An 18,811-nucleotide genomic window follows, 5' to 3' on the forward strand; every position below is an offset into this window, starting at 1 on the left:
TACTTCAGTCCTATTTACCCAATGTGTAAAAAAAAGAAGATAAAAAACAATGACTTCTGAACAAAATATCTTTCACTTGTTATTCACTATAGACCTACTGAGCAGTGACATGACGTTGCCTGCTGTGACCAACAGACACTAGAATAACCTGTCCACACGTGATTGTATAGGTTTAAGTAAATAATCTGTGTTATATGTTATAGATTCAATTAAAATATAACAAAACAAAACAACTGATGAGAATGCAGTCAGAATAGATTTATATAATTATGAAATATTACTGGAAAAAGGGTCCAGGTCAAAAATACTTTAAAACCATCATCTCATTTGACAGTTAAACTCTTTGCAGTAAGCCTATAGCTAAATTAAGCATGTGACCTCTTTCTGGCAGGTACACCCGCACATGACACACTACTACTCTGCTGGAATAGCCTTATCAATCGCACCCTTAGCAATGAGCGGTTTATTAATATTGACAGTAGCTACTCTTCTTTGCTAGCTCTCTGGCTGTACTAAACACTAACTGCACGAACATTTCTCTTTATTTGTGCTCTCTGCTGCTTTTGCTGCTAGCTAGCTGTCATTAACTTTAGCTAACGTAACATTAACGGTCGTCCTCAAACGTCTCAGCCTGCCGACATCTTCAGGCCAGGGTTTCTTCTCCGCTAAAGTGCTAGGGAACTGCTTCACTTCACCCACGTCAGGTGAGTACGTTATTTTCTGCTTGTGCTAGCACTGTCCTGTTGATATTTTAGCGCTATATAGTTATTTTTGTGCTGGCAATATCTAGCTAACGGCACTGTTTCCATATCTGCTGGCTGCTTGTTTCGCTGCTAATAACTAGCTAGCTAGCTAGCAAACGATAATATTTGCTTTGGTATTAATTGCTTGCTTATATATAATAGCTGAGGTTATTTTTCTTGTCGTTTGGCAGGTGCCTTATTCCCTCATTATGTTGATTTATTTTGGTTTTTAATGTTTTTAGTGTGTGAGTTTATGAATGTTATGTTAGGCGTAGGCATAACACAACTCATTTATATCTAGCTATGGTAGCTAAGCTTATTCCAAATAATTATTTGATCCCGTTTGAATTGAGCCAGGTTACACATAATAACAATAATTGTGGCTTAAAGATAATATTGCAAGTCAAAAAAGTCTGTTTTGTCATAAAACTGTTGAAATAAGACTGTGGAAATACGTAATTACTGTAAATACTGTGATGTAACGTTACTAGAGATGCACCGATTACAACTTTCTAGGCCGATTCCGATTTCCGATTTTCTTACCGATTTTAGCCGATTCCGATTTAATTTTTTCTAACCACTTTACAGCACACACAAATATTTATTTTCTATCTTTTCTTTAATAGAACTTTTTCGCACAGAACATAGAACATTTTTTGAACAGATGGGATCACTATAAAATAGAACTATATAAATTACTCCTGGTGTGAGAAATTCACACACAAGTGCAATGTTGGAACCATTTATTTCTTTTCACATCCAATATCGTTGCATATTGCAAACTTGTTATCTTCTGCACACAAGCTGAAGAATTTCCAAACAGCTGACATGTTGCAGGTTAATTCACGAGGTTCCCTAATGTGCGAGAATAGCGTGCGGGTATGCGCGACACACGGCGGAAAAGTTGAGAGAAAGGAAAAAGAGACTGTGCTGTTGCGTTCGTGTGTGCGTGCGTCCTTGAGAACTGTAACTCGTATAACATATGTTGTCAATTAATTGTAGCATTGACCGGCATGAAATCGGCATACTGTATGTCAGACTGACCTGCCGCTTGCCGGTCATGGCCGAGCACGTGAAAACCGTCCAATTCCGGTCACTGGCCGGTCTATCGGGGCATGTCTAAACGTTACTCAAGCAAGCAACGGGTCCTGCTCGTTCTTTTGCTTCACAGCTGATAAAAAGAGTCTGTGGTACTTAGGCCTGTCACAATAACAAATTTTGCTGGAAGATAAATTGTCCCAGAAATGATTGCGATAAACGATAATATTGTCGTTGAGAGACCAATTTGCATCTAATGATAATGGCATAATAATGCAGGTACACCTTTTCAAAGATCAATACACTTTTATTTCTAAAGAATATTTAACACTGGAACTGGAAGACATTTTAAATATCCACAATATGTCTTTGATCTCCTTTAGTATGTCGTCTTTCACGCTGATGTACAGTTGTGGAATTGCTGTTTGTGACACGCATGTTCTCCCAGGAAATTCATAGCCTACTGGCTGTCAAAAGTTTGCTGCATTCCTTGAGTGTTGATAGTGTGCAAGACTACAGACTCTGTACTACATTTTACAATTATTTAACACTAAATATTACATTTAAATAATATATAATTAATACATTTAATCTATCTATATGGCTATCTGCCACACGGCGAGTAAATGTTTGTGCCAAAATAGTTCTGTTTTTCAGTCTTCATTTTGGCGAAGGTGCGGCTTCTGCTCCTCTGCAGGTCGGAGCTTCGTGGGGGCGGGCCGACACACACACACACACACACACACACACACACCTCTGACATACTTTCCACACTCCGTGTCCGCGGACAGCTGTAGGCTTGTACCGTTAATGTTCTGTGCATTGTAGGACACATGCAGCCACTTTCCTGAAACCGCTTGTATGTCCGAGCCTGTCTCCACTTCCTCCACCTGCAGGTTGTCAGCTGTGTGGTTTGGAATAAAAGGGAGAAAACGGGACGCCGAGCAAGACGGTTGATATCGCTCATATACTTTTTAGTTTTTTGACGGCGCCTTAACTGCAAAGTGCTGCGGGAAACCCTGCCCCAACTCTCAACTAGCGTTTTCTGTCTCTGTCTCTCCCGCCCCCACAAAGACCATGCGACTGACAAGAGGGTTCACTCCTCGTTACGCTAAGGAACCGAGAGTGGTCCTCCAGTCTCTTTGGTAGAGAGAGACGAGAAAAACAAACAAGCATGCAAATGGAAATTATCGCGGCCGAAATTTTTTTCGAGATTTAATTTTTTTTATTGTGCGATTAATTGATTTATTGACTATCGTGACAGGCCTATCTGCAGCCAGTTAGATTTAAAATATATGGTTCCGCTACACCGACCTTTATAACCTGACAAGGAATTATCACTCCCTGGAATCAAAGTGACACACTGCTTCACTCGAGGAGACGGTCAGAAGGAAATGATCATCACTAGAAGAGTCCTATTTGGAAAAACTTTGAGAGGGTTTTAAATCCTAAACACTATTTCAGTCAGCCAGCTCATGCTCAAAAATAATAGGCCTACAGTCTGTACAGGGTTGATATTTGGCATCAAGTTATCTTGCTCATCATTTCCCGCTCAGCACAGCAGAGATTGGGAAGTGCCGATAATAAAATCCCCCATACAAAACTGCATTAGATACAGAGCCTGACGCCAGCTGTTATGTGGAATCTACAATGTTAGGGCCGATGGCACCATCTGCCCCAAGACCATTCCAAACAAAGCACCTCCCAACAACTGCAGGGGATGTACTGGTGAATTGAGAAGGATAAAATAAACCCAGCTATCCAAGAAATGTCAGCTATGCAGCAGGTAATAATTAACTTGAATAACACCAAAAAAATAAAATAAATAATAAAGAAAAATCACAACTTGACACAAACAATCTATTTCATCAAATGTTATAGATAGGCGAAGTCCCTCCCCTTCCGGTGGACCCCATGAGACTTTATTTCGTAAAATATAGCTAGCTATGTACGGTAGTGCATGGGGAGAGACATATCATTTGTTGATCCGGTTTGAACTGAGCCATGAATTAGCTACACATAGGTTTGTCAATTTAAAAGATTATTTTGAAACTGAAGAAAGTCACAGTTTGTCATAGTACCACTAGGCCTGTCACAATTAGGGTTGGGTATCGTTTTTTTTTTTTTTTCGATTCCGGTGCTAAATCGATACTTTTAAAACGGTGCTGGTGCCTAAACGGTGCCTGAACCGGTACTTTTCAATAAAGTTAAAAAAAAAGAAGAAGAAAAAAAATAAGGGTAGTAAACAACAGTCAGTGACTTGTTTATTGCTAAGGCCATGGTCAAAATTAAAGATTTAATAATAATGTAATAACAATAACTTATTTCACCAGTAAATTGCTGTTGAACCCCAGATGGGAAAAGGGTATTTTACAATTACTGTGAATGCACCACGAGGCTACCTGTTTTAAGTGAATGCACCGTCTGTGTTGTTTAATTCCGACAATGGCAGCTGCGAGTGAACGCACCGCCTGTGTTGTTTAATTCCGACGACGGCAGCTGCAAGTGAACGCACCGTCTGTGTTGTTTAATTCCGACCATATAAACATATTGTATATCTATGAATTCTGACAACGGCAGCTGCTGCTGCGCTGCAGAGCAGACTGTTACATCCCGCTGTTGAAGTCCTCCACAGTGAAATACAGTCACACTTTACTAGGGTTGGGTATCGTTTGGTTTTTTTTCGATTCCGGTGCTAAATCGATACTTTTAAAACGGTGCCGGTGCCTAAACGGTGCCTGAACCGGTACTTTTCAATAAAGTAAAAAAAAAAAGAAGAAAAAAAATAAGGGTAGTAAACAACAGTCAGTGACTTGTTTATTGCTAAGGCCATGGTCAAAATTAAAGATTTAATAATAATGTAATAACTATAACAATAACTTATTTCACCAGTATATTGCTGTTGAACCCCAGATGGGAAAAGGGTATTTTACAATTACTGTGAATGCACCACGAGGCTAACTGTTTTAAGTGAATGCACCGTCTGTGTTGTTTAATTCCGACAACGGCAGCTGCGAGTGAACGCACAGTCTGTGTTGTTTAATTCCGACGACGGCAGCTGCAAGTGAACGCACCGTCTGTGTTGTTTCATTCCGACCATATAAACATACTGTATATCTATGAATTCCGACAACGGCAGCTGCTGCTGCGCTGCATTGCAGACTGTTACATCCCGCTGTTGAAGTCCTCCACAGTGAAATACAGTCACACTTTACACTGTTTAACGTTAGCTGTCAGCATTTTACCGGTGTTTAATCCAGCTGCTAGCTAAAGGTAGGCTAACGTTACATGCTGTCAGGTGTAGTGTAAAGTCAAGCACCGAAATGAGGCACCGAAACTTTCGTTCTTATTCGGTCTCCTTACTACCGTTTACGTCGGCACCGGTTCCCTATTGGCACCGAGTTTCGGTACCCAACCCTAGTCACGATAGTCAATAAATCAATTAATCGCACGATAAAAAAAATGAGCTTGATAATTTTTCTGGCCGCGATAATTTCCATTTGCATGCTTGTTTGTTTTTCTCGTCTCTCTCTACCAAAGAGACTGGAGGACCACTCTCGGTTCCTTAGCGTAACGAGGAGTGAACCCTCTTGTCAGTCGCATGGTCTTTGTGGGGGCGGGAGAGACAGAGACAGAAAACGCTAGTTGAGAGTTGGGGCAGGGTTTCCCGCAGCACTTTGCAGTTAAGGCGCCGTCAAAAAACTAAAAAGTATATGAGCGATATCAACCGTGTTGCTCGGCGTCCCGTTTTCTCCCTTTTATTCCAAACCACACAGCTGACAACCTGCAGGTGGAGGAAGTGGAGACAGGCTCGGACATACAAGCGGTTTCAGGAAAGTGGCTGCATGTGTCCTACAATGCACAGAACATTAACAGTACAAGCCTACAGCTGTCCGCGGACACGGAGTGTGGAAAGTATGTCAGAGGTGTTGTGTGTGTGTGTGTGTGTGTGTGTGTGTGTGTGTGTGTGTGTGTGTGTGTGTGTGTCGGCCCGCCCCCACGAAGCTCCGACCTGCAGAGGAGCAGAAGCCGCACCTTCGCCAAAATGAAGACTGAAAAACAGAACTATTTTGGCACAAACATTTACTCGCCGTGTGGCAGATAGCCACATAGATAGATTAAATGTATTAATTATATATTATTTAAATGTAATATTTAGTGTTAAATTATTGTAAAATGTAGTACAGAGTCTGTAGTCTATCGCACAAACACTCAAGGAATGCAGCAAACTTTTGACAGCCAGTAGGCTATGAATTTCCTGGGAGAACATGCGTGTCACAAACAGCAATTCTACAACTGTACATCAGCATGAAAGACGACATATTGTGGATATTTAAAATGTGTTCCAGTTCCAGTGTTAAATATTCTTTAGAAATGAAAGTGTATTGATCTTTGAAAAAGTGTATCTGCATTATTATGCCATTATCATTAGATGCTAATTGGTCTCTCAACGACAATATTATCGTTTATCGCAATAATTTCTGGGACAATTTATCTTCCAGCAAAATTTGTTATCGTGACAGGCCTAGCTGCAGATACGGTTGTAAGCTCCATTGCTTTGACCTATAGTAATGTCTACATACCACTCAAGATGAAATTATTTGTAAATTAATCAATTAGTCTATCGTTCAGTATTTTGATAATCCATTAATCGTTTAAGTCAAATGTGAGGATTTCATATTTTTCTCATCATATATGATAGTAAACTGTGCGTCTTTGGGTTTTGGACTGTTGGTCGTACGTAACAGCTTTGACCCGACAAGAGCACATTTTATATCACCGGAAAGTGGAATACTCACATACAATTGTTAAGTCTTGTAGAGCAGGCATTTCAGAGCCACTCTGAAAAACATCTGTGAATTTGAAGTTTTGTACTTATTGAAAATGTAGTTTTTTTAAACGTATTTTTAAACACCCATGTGCTAAGAAATAGAAAGATGAATGAGCATAGGTAATAAAGAAAAAAAAAAACTCTTGCATAATATGTTAAAGAACAAAAACATTTTTTTTATGAATTAGCCTAATCCATGCTTTGATCAATGGACATCATTTACTGCAATGATGAGATAATAAAAAGCAAGAAACTAGCCTACTTAAATTTATGATTTGTTGTTGAACAAAACATTAGGCAGGAGCGATTCATTTAAAACCTGTGCCTTTACTTTTGCAGTGTCTCATACCTTCAAGACAAGTTCCATTTATTTAGATGGTCTATGTTATGCCAGTCACAAAGGGCTCCACCAGCCTTTACTCAGATTTACTACACAGATGGAGAAATCTGCATGGAATGAGGCTTCCATTCTGGATCAATACAGTGGCTCTCAATAGGCTCACATTGATGATCAGCTCCTGCAGGATTTCAGGAAGGGACAAGGCCTTGCACATAAGAAAGAAAAACAGCCTTTACTAAAGAGGCCAGAGCCAGTTTCCTAACTGTACAACATCCATCCTCTCAGTGTTTGGCCTTTGGCAGATTTAGACCTTGCTCTTGTTCAAGGACTTCAGGACTGTCCGTAGTTATGAAATAGGACAAACTGTCACAACTGTGACAGCTTGTTCCCACACACATACTGTATGCACAAATATGTAGACATTGTACACACCGAAAATATATTCATCATCTTAACATCTTTTGCCATATATGGCAACAGATGTTAAGATGATGAATATATTTTAGTGTGTACACTAATGAACACAAGGCATAATGGGGCCATGCAAACACTGTTTTTCATCCTCTAATTACTCTGTGTTACAAGCTATGAATAGTTTCCCCCCCGCAATGAAGCATCCTTCTGTGTCACTTGTGTCACATGATGTTTTTCATCAATGACTTAAGCACACTTTCTCAATCCATTCCTATAATAAAGTGCCAGACGTCTCTACCCTGTCATCTCCATCCTACATTATGTGGTGCGATGGCATTCCATCACTGCAGGAAATGGTATTAGCGGACCTTTAGAGGATGTGTGATGCCACAGTGTGGTCGCGTTCAATGCAGCTGATGGCATTTTCACTTGGCAGGTAGTCTACTAATGGCAATCATGATATGGTGGGAGTAAATGAGACAGCTGTGAAGAAAATAGGCTGGAAGCAGATTAGACAGGCAGCAGCCTCAGCATCATCCGCTTGACGCTCTGCTCTGTAAGCACCAGGCCAGGGTCAGAAAGATAGTCAATGAATAATCTGCAGCTATGATGTTTTTGCTGCTGTACAATCTCTCTCTCTCTCTCTCTCTCTCTCTCTCTCTCTCTCTCTATATATATATATATATAGATATATATATATCTATATATATATATAAAGCATAAAAAAGTACTTAATCCACATTGTGCGTTTCATCCTGCTCATTTGGCTGTTCATAAATCGAGCCATCGAGACAGGCAATCAATCATAGCAAACAAAGTTGTTTGCTGCGCTCACCACCATTTTTAATATTCTCTTGTATAAGACCATGCAGTTATAATGTGTTAAAATTTGGCAAACCCCCTTCTGTAAATGGTATACAAAGTCTCTTAAAGCTATAGTGCGTAATTTCTGTCTCCCCTATGAGGATTTTTAAGTAATGACAACAAAGCTGTCTGCAAGTCCACATGATACAAGCCTTCCGTGACCGCGCACCACCCCCAACCCTCCTCAATACAGTTGCTAGTAGCCAAGGAGGACACGGAGGATTAAAAAACATGATGGACTCTTTAGTAAGTAAGTAGTAGTAATTATCTTCACTCGAGTTTCTGCGCGCGAAAGTCACTGGACGACACCAGTTTCTGAACATATCTATACTAAGAAATACAGAGAGAGTTGTGTGGAGCTGATTGTCTTAATTAGCTTTGTAGCAACTCATTTGGCAATGGCTTTAATGTAATGGACGTTCATTAATATCAAAAAGTTACGTACTAATAGCCTGACAAGCCAGACCCACATCAAGATGTTGGGTCTGGGAACTCACCATTGACAGGGCTCAATCCGAGGGGCGGGATAAACGGTTGTCTTTCAAATTCCCTCTGAACGCAATAGGGTAGCGCTACAACCAGGCAGAGCAACGAAGAAGATAGCGAACACATCTTCCTTTTTTAAGAATGATTTCAGTGCCGTTCTTGTCGTTCTTTTCTCAAAGAAAAGCTTAACTCCAAGTCTTCCAGAAGACCGCTGTTCCCAGCAGCAGCAGCCATAAGCCCGCCCAGCGACTCTATACACGATGTGATTGGCCTGACTAGAGTTTGGTTTTTCCAGCTCGCAAGTCAACGGAGAGTGCCTAGACCCCCTGGCTGCAAATTAAATTTTCTGCCGCTAGGGTGCGTCTAGATTTCTAGGCTAACGTACTAAGCTTTAATATCAAAAAGTTACGCACTAAAGCTTTAAGCTTATTAAGAAGCAAAGAGGAAAAAAATTACACTGTACTCAAGCTTAATCCAGTAGTTGATTAGTAGATTAATGGATTGACAGAAAAATCAATCAACAGCAATTTTGATAATCGTCAAAAATGCCAGAAAGTGATTGGCTTCAGCATCTTAAATGTAAATATTTGCTGTTCTTCTTAAGGCCTTTACACACTGGGGATGTTTTAATATAGCGATGTAATTTTTTTCTAGAATTAGGTTGATTTTACCTGTCACAATAAAAGCCCTAGACATATGCTATACTCTATAAACAGTCAATGGCTACATTTGACATGTATAATTGGCGGGGCAGGCACTTCCGGCAGTTGGACTCAAATGACCCATCTGATTGGTATAGTGCTAACCCGGAAACAGGAAAGCGGAATGAGCGTGACTAGAGTCTCTCAAAATCTGACGAAAATCTTTTAAACTGACCTTTGTCAATCTGAAATGAAGACAGATTCAGCAACTGCATGGCCTATTTCTCGCTTAAAATGTTTTCAGAAACATGTTTCGCTGAACTATTTTAGTACAATATGAGATCATATTCTGAACAAGCTGCCATGGCAGTCTGTCTTTGAATTTCCGGAGAAACCAGACCCACGTGATGCATTCGTCCAATCAGCTGCCGGTTTTCATTTTTGGGGCGACAATACAGATTAGGGCCGCCTGCTGTTATGGAGACGTATTACGTCTCGTCGCTTTGATGTGTTCCGAGGCACTTTTTTGACCAACTTGGGGAGACTGATCAGTCCAACTGCCTTTTCTGCCGAGGGTCGGCCGTCTGGTCGGTGTGTCTGGGCCTTAAAGGCCTTTAGTCTTCTATGACATTAGATTGAATACTTTTGGGTTTTGGACTGTTGTTTGGACTCTGGGAAAATGTGATTTTTAACTATTTTTCAACATTCTCTGGATCAAACAATTAATTGAACAACTGAGAAAATAATTAATTAACAGATTAATCGATAATGAAAATAATTGTTGCAGCCCTACACTGCTAACTAAAAGAAAGCTGTTTCTGTCTTCTACAAAGACAGAAACTAAAACGATTGTAGTCGCAAAGGATTCTTAAAATATGTAAGAAATAGGGCTGGGCGATATGGAGAAAATCAAATATCACGATATTTTTGACCAAATACCTCGATATCGATACCTCAACGATATTGTAGTTTTGACCATTGGTGCTTTCACAAAATATTTACCCAATGAGATTTTTGATAAATAATCATCAGTAATGTGGATATAATGACTGAGTGGGTAAAGGCAAATAATAGAACAGTTACAACAGTCTGGTAAGTTCAGAAAATGACATCACTTTCCTGTAATGCAGCCTTTAAAACCAGGAAAAGACACCACTTATGCCATATTACGATATTAAGATATCCAAAATCTAAGACAATATTTAGTCTCATATCACAATATCGATATAATATCGATATATTGACCAGCTCTAGTAACAAAACACTCATTTTTATAACTAGACTTATTGTATGCATATGCTCTTGTGCAGACACGTGCACACAGTTTGATCTAGCATTTGCTGATTAAGAGCACTTGACTTTTTGAAAATCTTTTGACTTCTAAAATCTCTTTCCAACTTGAGAGTGATAATAGCATGAAAGTGAAATCGCCCTGCAGGGAGAGAGTAGGTCAATCAGTCAGAGCCAGGCTACCTGTCCGCCCTCCGAGAGCTACAACCGCAAGACGAACCTTATTAAGGTGGAAATAAGTTGAGTGGATTGCAAAAGGAGCCCTGATACAGGGGATCTAGCAGTTTCAATTTGGCCCACCAAGAAGCCTGTGAGGTCATTTTGAGTGAAGATGATTTCACACACCAGTAGTTCACATGCAGTTCAGCCGCAAGGAAATTTAGCTCCTAAATGATAAAACGGCTATTTGACATTCTGCCATAAGATTCAGATAACCCCTGAAGTGGAAGAGAAGTTGAGTAAAGTTCTCTTTTAGAGGTGCCAAGTTGGCAGAATTTAAATAAGTGTAAGAACAAACAGAGTTTTTTTAGAGCTTTTTTAGAGAAATGTTTTATTGGTTTTTCCAGAATGTACTTGAACTCCAAAAACAGCTTTCAGCTCTGGGCTCAGTTTTTAACATTTTTATTTCTAAAGCTGACATGTTTCAGCAAACAAACCGTATAATTATGAGTTTTGTGTATGATTTTCTGAATGCAAAGGTCAAATATAGCCCTCTAACCAAAGCACTCCACAATGATTCAATCATCCAAACGTTTTTATTGTACAAGGTCAAGTTAGAAGGACATCTTGTTGATCCAAGATGAAAGACCTACACGAAAAAAAAAATCCCTCTGTTTAAGAAACCTAAAACTGATAATTGAAATGAAAAGGGATTTAAATGAAAAATCCCAGTGGTTCCATTGTAATTTATTGGTCAAGACAATAATGGTTTAGACAGTTTGCCACCTTGCAGCTGGACAAATACTTGTTCCACAATGTGACATCATGACTTTGCGTAAGCATACATGCCCACTTTCTAAAGCCAAGTGGCGTGTTATCTGTACGCATTTTGACCTATCCGCGTGTATGTCTACGCTGTATACAGCGGACGTAAACATACATGGCACTTTCTAAAGCCAAGTGCTGTGTTATCTGCACGCATTTTGAGGGTTGGGTTTAGGAAAAGAAGTACGGGGTTGGCTTTAGTAAAAGAAGAAAGCAACGGTTGAGTTTAGGAAACACGCGGGACACGATCCCTGTCTCCTGGGTGAAAGTCCTGTGTTTGACCCATCCACCATCCCGACCAACCTCACTACGCGGATTTTCATACTACATCCTACTCGCTACGGCGTAAATTCACACACAATCGCAAGGTAATGTAAGTCAATGGAGGCCAAACGGCGTTGATAAACACGCTAAAAAGCAAGTATGCGTCTTGATAACACGGCAATAATGGCATACGAATTGGCGTGTCATACATACGTCACTTCATGAGATCAGTCTGTGTTCCAGCTGCAAAATAAAGTGGAGAAGGGGTGTATGGTTAATTTCGGTATGAGTTAGAGTCGTGAATATTCCTTTGCAGTTAGGCCACAGACGAGTGTGTGCAAAGTCTCTGTAAGAAAAAGACAGCTGACTTGGAAAATAACATGCCTAATATTCTGCTCTGACCTCACTGATAAAGCCCTGCCAGAGAAAAAGGTGACATCATCTGGGAGCCGATCTATTGGCTTGGGCCACACTCTTCCCCACAGTAGACATACCATCACAACATGGCACACTCAGTTAACATTTCACAGTATTCTACTTCTAGGAACTGACTTCAGATGTGGACTAATCTTCCATTTATTAGCACAGCTCACTGTAAACCGATCATTCTGGTGATGTAACATTTTGACTGGAATCACTGGGAAAATATTGTATTAATCTGTCTCATGCATTCCCCCTGCATTTATTAGTAGCACAGACAACTTTATTTGAATAAAACATATACATATATATCATCATCTGGTTTGCAAGGACTAATATTATCATGTGTCTTGCCCCAGTTTAAAGTAGAATTAGAATTTTAACCACTAAACATTCATAGGATAGATTCAACGTGCAGCTGCAGTTCAGAAAACCCACAATTAATAGTGTGACTTCTTGCTTGTGGCTGCAGCTTCAGGAATTTCAGTTTCTGCTCCATTTTTAGTGTTGTACTCTCCGTAGTTTCACAGTTTGAAAGCAGCACATCCAGCAACACTAGCTGAGATAATGAGCGGATGGACCAACAAGGTCTTTAAATTGATAAATGGAGTTCCTTGTGTGGCCTTTAACTGCAAACACCATAACGTTGTCTGCCTTATCTCTATCCCTCCAAATTTAGATTTTGATTAATGAGCCGTGTGTCTGACATTAATAAAAGGTTCATGTTATGTTTTTGGAGGATTGTGTATGATGAAGACAATAGCAGCTGATTGTGTGGGAGTGTGAACATGATTGTACAGTTGCTTTTTTCTGTGACCACATTATAGTTAAAGATAAATGCTATAACATTTATGCAGTCTTATTATTATGTGACATAACAGGTCACCCAAAAAGGTTCTGGTCCAGCTCAGCTAAAAACACAACATCACGGAATCAAATCGTTCACTACTGAGCCTGTTTGTAACCGTTAGGCTCCCGACAACATTATCTTTGCTTAAACCTGTTCAACTGACTTGAGCAGTTTAGATAACTGTCCTGTCGTTACAGACGTGAACTAACCACAGACAGTTGCCTCGTTCATAGACTCACGGCAGTGCATCGCTGCAGAATGAATATAGAGGAAACACAATAGATATGGAAAAAAAATGTCTGGCCCATTGGCCTGGCAGCCCACCTGGTGGCATGACATTTACTGTATTGTAAATAAATAATGAAGAATGATTTAGCTGTTAAAACAAATCCTGTAGTGTTTCTCTGTAACCTGCCTAAATTTTTTAAATTCCTCAGTGGAGGGAAGGTCTGACAAAGAATCATGCTCTTAATTAGTATGCTGCTGAGTCATATTGGCATTTGGGAGCTGCCCAGTACAATGGCATTCCTCTACTGTTGGCCACCAAGAAGTTATTAATAAATGGATCATTTGAGGCTTTAGGTCACATTAGACATTATGAGATCATCGAGAGCATCCTCCATTATACTTCATGTTTTAATGTTAAAATAGGATACTGGTGAAGGATGTAACACAGGAAAAGATCATAGGCCTTTTCCACTTAAGAAATTACATATTTAATTAGTGCACCAGGCGCGCAGTCAGTAATGGGCCAGGGCGGCACTGGCCCACCCACTTTACTCACTGGCCCGTCCAGCCAAGGTTGATCAAAGTACGTTTTGTTATGAAAAATATTCAAATGTACAGTGCCTTGCGAAAGTATTCGGCCCCCTTGAACTTTTCGACCTTTTGCCACATTTCAGGCCTCAAACATAAAGATATAAAACTGTAATTTTTTGTGAAGAATCAACAACAAGTGGGACACAATCATGAAGTGGAACGAAATTTATTGGATATTTCAAACCTTTTAAACAAATAAAAAACTGAAATATTGGGCGTGCAAAATTATTCAGCCCCCTTAAGTTAATACTTTGTAGCGCCACCTTTTGCTGCGATTACAGCTGTAAGTTACGCTTGGGGTATGTCTCTATCAGTTTTGCACATCGGAGACTGACATTTTTGCCCATTCCTCCTGCAAACCGCAAACACTCGAGCTCAGTGAGGTTGGATGGAGAGCGTTTGAACAGCAGTTTTCAGTTCTTTCCACAGATTCTCGATTGGATTCAGGTCTGGACTTTGACTTGGCCATTCTAACACCTGGATATGTTTATTTGTGAACCATTCCATTGTAGATTTTGCTTTATGTTTTGGATCATTGTCTTGTTGGAAGACAAATCTCCGTCCCAGTCTCAGGTCTTTTGCAGACTCCATCAGGTTTTCTTCCAGAATGGTCCTGTATTTGGCTCCATCCATCTTCCCATCAATTTTAACCATCTTCCCTGTCCCTGCTAAAGAAAAGCAGGCCCAAACCATGATGCTGCCACCACCATGTTTGACAGTGGGGATGGTGTGTTCAGGGTGATGAGCTGTGTTGCTTTTACGCCAAACATAACGTTTTGCATTGTTGCCAAAAAGTTCGATTTTGGTTTCATCTGACCACAGCACCTTCTTCCACATGTTTGGTGTGTCTCCCAGGTGGCTTTTGGCAAACTTTAAACGACACTTTTATGGATATCTTTAAGAAATGGCTTTCTTCTTGCCACTCTTCCATAAAGGCCAGATTTGTGCAGTATACGACTGATTGTTGTCCTATGGACAGAGTCTCCCACCTCAGCTGTAGATCTCTGCAGTTCATCCAGAGTGATCATGGGCCTCTTGGCTGCATCTCTGATCAGTCTTCTCATTGTATGAGCTGAAAGTTTAGAGGGACGGGTCTTCGTAGATTTGGAGTGGTCTGATACTCCTTCCATTTCAATATTATCGCTTGCACAGTGCTCCTTGGGATGTTTAAAGCTTGGGAAATCTTTTTGTATCCAAATCCGGCTTTAAACTTCTCCACAACAGTATCTCGGACCTGCCTGGTGTGGTCCTTGTTCTTCATGATGCTCTCTGCGCTTTACACGGACCTCTGAGACTATCACAGAGCAGGTGCATTTATACGGAGACTTGATTACACACAGCTGGATTCTATTTATCATCATTAGTCATTTAGGTCAACATTGGATCATTCAGAGATCCTCACTGAACTTCTCGAGAGAGTTTGCTGCACTGAAAGTAAAGGGGCTGAATAATTTTGCACGCCCACTTTTTCAGTTTTTTATTTGTTAAAAAAGTTTGAAATAGCCAATGAATTTCGTTCCACTTCATAATTGGGACCCACTTGTTGTTGATTCTTCACAAAAAATTACAGTTTTATATCTTTATGTTTGAGGCCTGAAATGTGGCAAAAGGTCGAAACGTTCAAGGGGGCCGAATACTTTCGCAAGGCACTGTATGTAAAAAAAAAAACAGATATAGTAACAGAACTAGTTGTGTGTGTTTAATGTGTATTCTCTTGTGATTAAACCGGAACGTAGTTGGTTGCTGTGGTAACAACAGGCAGACTCTCCGGGCTGCCTTGAAGCAGCTAACGTTAGCTAGCTGGCTTTTTAGACAATATACCATGGATGTGTTAAGCAATATACTGTTAAAAGTTACCACGACAACAATGGCTTCTTTTTACAGTTGTATGGACAGTTTTCTTGGATGGAATACAGTGTAAATAAGGACGAGCTTTTCTGCAGCATGTGCAGACATTTCCCCAGCGCAACAAGGAACAATGGCTGCCAGGTCGACCAGAGAGACCCATAAATGTAAGTATTTTCGGCTTAAAGAATTGATTTAAAAATTACGACAGTCTTGTTTTGTGCTCTACACAATCATGTACATAGATATTTGCAACTATATTTGTAACTGAAACGTTTTTAAAAATCGCTAGCTTGCTATGCTAACGTTAACGTTAACGTTACATTGCTGATTTGCACAACAGTCCCGCATTTCTCTGCCTTGACTGCATGCATGTCTACATTGTTAACTAAACTCCATTAGCAGTGAAATTCGTTTGATATCAGTGCATAACACTACTTGCTTTGGAGACACATGCTTTACATATACCGTCCTGTATCACACAGGGACGCCGGAGGAAACCCAGCAGCTGATCCACTTTCTGGCTGAAAATGAGCAGTAATCATTTGAATTCATTCCTGTTCATGTACCTGTACATTGTTGTTGGTTATGATACAGGACACTAATGAAAGAAATGGGGTTGGAGGGAAAGGTTACTGGCCAACAGGCATCACACTATGGTCTGGAATTTCAGAATAGCTGTAGTTTTGTTTGTTTGTGGTCTTGTGTGTCTTTTAGTTTTATACATTTGAGTGCCTTTTTTAGTGTGACATCTAAGTTATTGTTCTAATAGTTGATAATGGTTCTCTACATTTTTCTATAATGTTTTTGCATGTTATGTTTATTTTTTTGGGAAATAAAGACATTTTTTTTAACAAAAAGTGTTTCTGAACATCAATGACATTCAAAACAGTGATAACTGAAACAGATAAACACACCATGCAGTGTATAGAAATATTGATTGCAAACAGACCTAAGTATATATGATGATGTACCCAAGTGGCGTCTCATTTCATAGGGGTATGTTTTCAACAACCATAGTGTGCAACAACCATACAAAGACTATTTTACACAAAACTAGGTGGGACACTTTCAAACGGTATATCAATCACTATCTAACGTATTAGCTGCTATAGGGTTGCCACCTTCCATGCAGACTAGCTGAAAGTTGTACAGGAGGTTGTATATGATGATCAAGCAGTTACTCTTCAGGTGCTTTGAGGCTAGCAAGGGCAAAGGTAGAAACTAGCTCACTAAATAAGGAGTGAAACTATCTAAATCAACATATTCATTTGGCATTTGATTTAAAAATGGTACAAACCAGGTGAGTTTGCAAGTTTACCTAGCATTATGGCTAATTAGTGATTAGCTTTTCTAGCAATTAGCATGCTAATAATATAATACACATTCATGAATATGAGTGCTATTCTTTGTCCATGTCAATCTGACAAACGATCAGTAATGGCAAACTAGCTTACATTTAGGGTTAGCCTATTTAATGTTTAATCTTCAGTGATGCTGAGCTTGCTCAGCCAGTGTAATGATTCAGTTCGACTCCCAAGACAAGACGGTGCTCACCGACTGGCCAATAGGAACGTGGCCCCGCCCATCGACATTAATTTCGCAGCGAGAGCAAAATCCTGACGCGAGCAAGAAATTGCGCCGAAGCAAAGACTTAGGTTTTGAGAGCAAGAAGAAAAACGTTTTGAGAGAAACACTTTTTTTTTGAGAAAATGTTTTCACACTGATAGCAAAAATATATATTTGAGAGTTTAAAAAGTATTTTGTGAGAGATTTTCTTTTCTCAGAAATAATTTAAAAAATTTCCAATTTATATTTTTTATGTTCTATGAGAAAAAATTTTCTTTCTCAAAACTTTTTTTAGTCTCAAATATTATTATTTTTTGCTGTTGGTATGAAAACTTTTTCTCTCAAATATTTTTTTTTCTCTTATAAAATTCTTTTTTGCTATCAGTGTGATAACTTTTGCTCTCAAACTTTTTTTTCCTCTCAGATCATTTATTTTCTCGCATGTAATAAAGAAACAAATCTAGCTCCATACCAGCGGAGCAGACAGCCCATCAGCAAGAGAGGAGTGAGTTTGAGTGCTGGCACTCACAGAGGTAACATTAAGTAAGTTTCATGCTTCTTGCGTTATTAATTAAGTAACCTAGTAACTGTAAGTTAAAGTAAGAAATTGTGAACACTGATGATGGCTTCTAGCGGAAACGCGTTTGTGTTTTGCCCACATTAAATAAGAAGATAACTTATCTTAGCCTAGAAATCTAGACACACCCTAGCGGCAGCAAATTTATTTTGCAGCCAGGGGGGTCTAGGCACTCTCCTTTGGCTTGCGAGCTGGAAAAACCAAACTCTGGTCAGGCCAATCACATCGTGTATAGAGTCGGTGGGCGGGCTTATGGCTGCTGCTGCTGGGAACAGCGATCTTCTGGAAGACTTGGAGTTCAGCTTTTCTTTGAGAAAAGAACAAAGAACGGTACTGAAATCATTCTTAAAAAAGGAAGATGTGTTCGGAGTTTTGCCGGCCGGATACGGTAAAAGTTTAATCTATCAACTAGCTCCGCTACCTTCTTCGTTGCTCTGCCTGGTTGTAGTGCTATCCTATTACGTGCAGAGGGAATTTGAAAGACAACCGTTCATCCCGCCCCTCGGATTGAGCTCCGTCAGTGGTGAGTTCCCAGACCCAACATCTTGATGTGGGTCTGGCTTGTCAGGCTAAACTTATCTGTGAGTGACGAAGTTTTTTGTTTTCTTTGATCCTGTCACTGCCATGGACTGTGGACTGTCTAAGATTTGGCGCCTTGCTGGCCACTTTTCATTATATCTTTCATAATTCAAACAATGCTTGGCTGAAAGTTTTCATTCTCTGATTTTCTTTTACTGCTGGTAGCGCATTTGCTGCTCATGATCTGACCATATAGAAGCTGACTTTGCAGTTAGGCCGGTTACACACTGGAAGCGTCGCGCGAGCGTGTCAGCTGC

General features: G+C 39.9%; 1 long non-coding RNA gene across 1 annotated transcript in view; it reads left to right on the forward strand.

Annotated features, from left to right (window-relative positions):
• The first annotated feature begins 410 nt into the window (after positions 1–410).
• The window catches only part of LOC120565771, a 123,579-nt gene continuing 105,178 nt past the window's right edge, over positions 411–18,811 (forward strand). Inside the window, exon 1 of the long non-coding RNA XR_005640283.1 lies at positions 411–704. This is a non-coding gene — a long non-coding RNA (uncharacterized LOC120565771). The remainder of the gene's footprint in view (positions 705–18,811) is intronic.

The sequence above is a fragment of the Perca fluviatilis genome, chromosome 9 (genome assembly GCF_010015445.1).
Source record: "Perca fluviatilis chromosome 9, GENO_Pfluv_1.0, whole genome shotgun sequence".
Taxonomy (NCBI): Eukaryota; Metazoa; Chordata; class Actinopteri; order Perciformes; family Percidae; genus Perca; species Perca fluviatilis.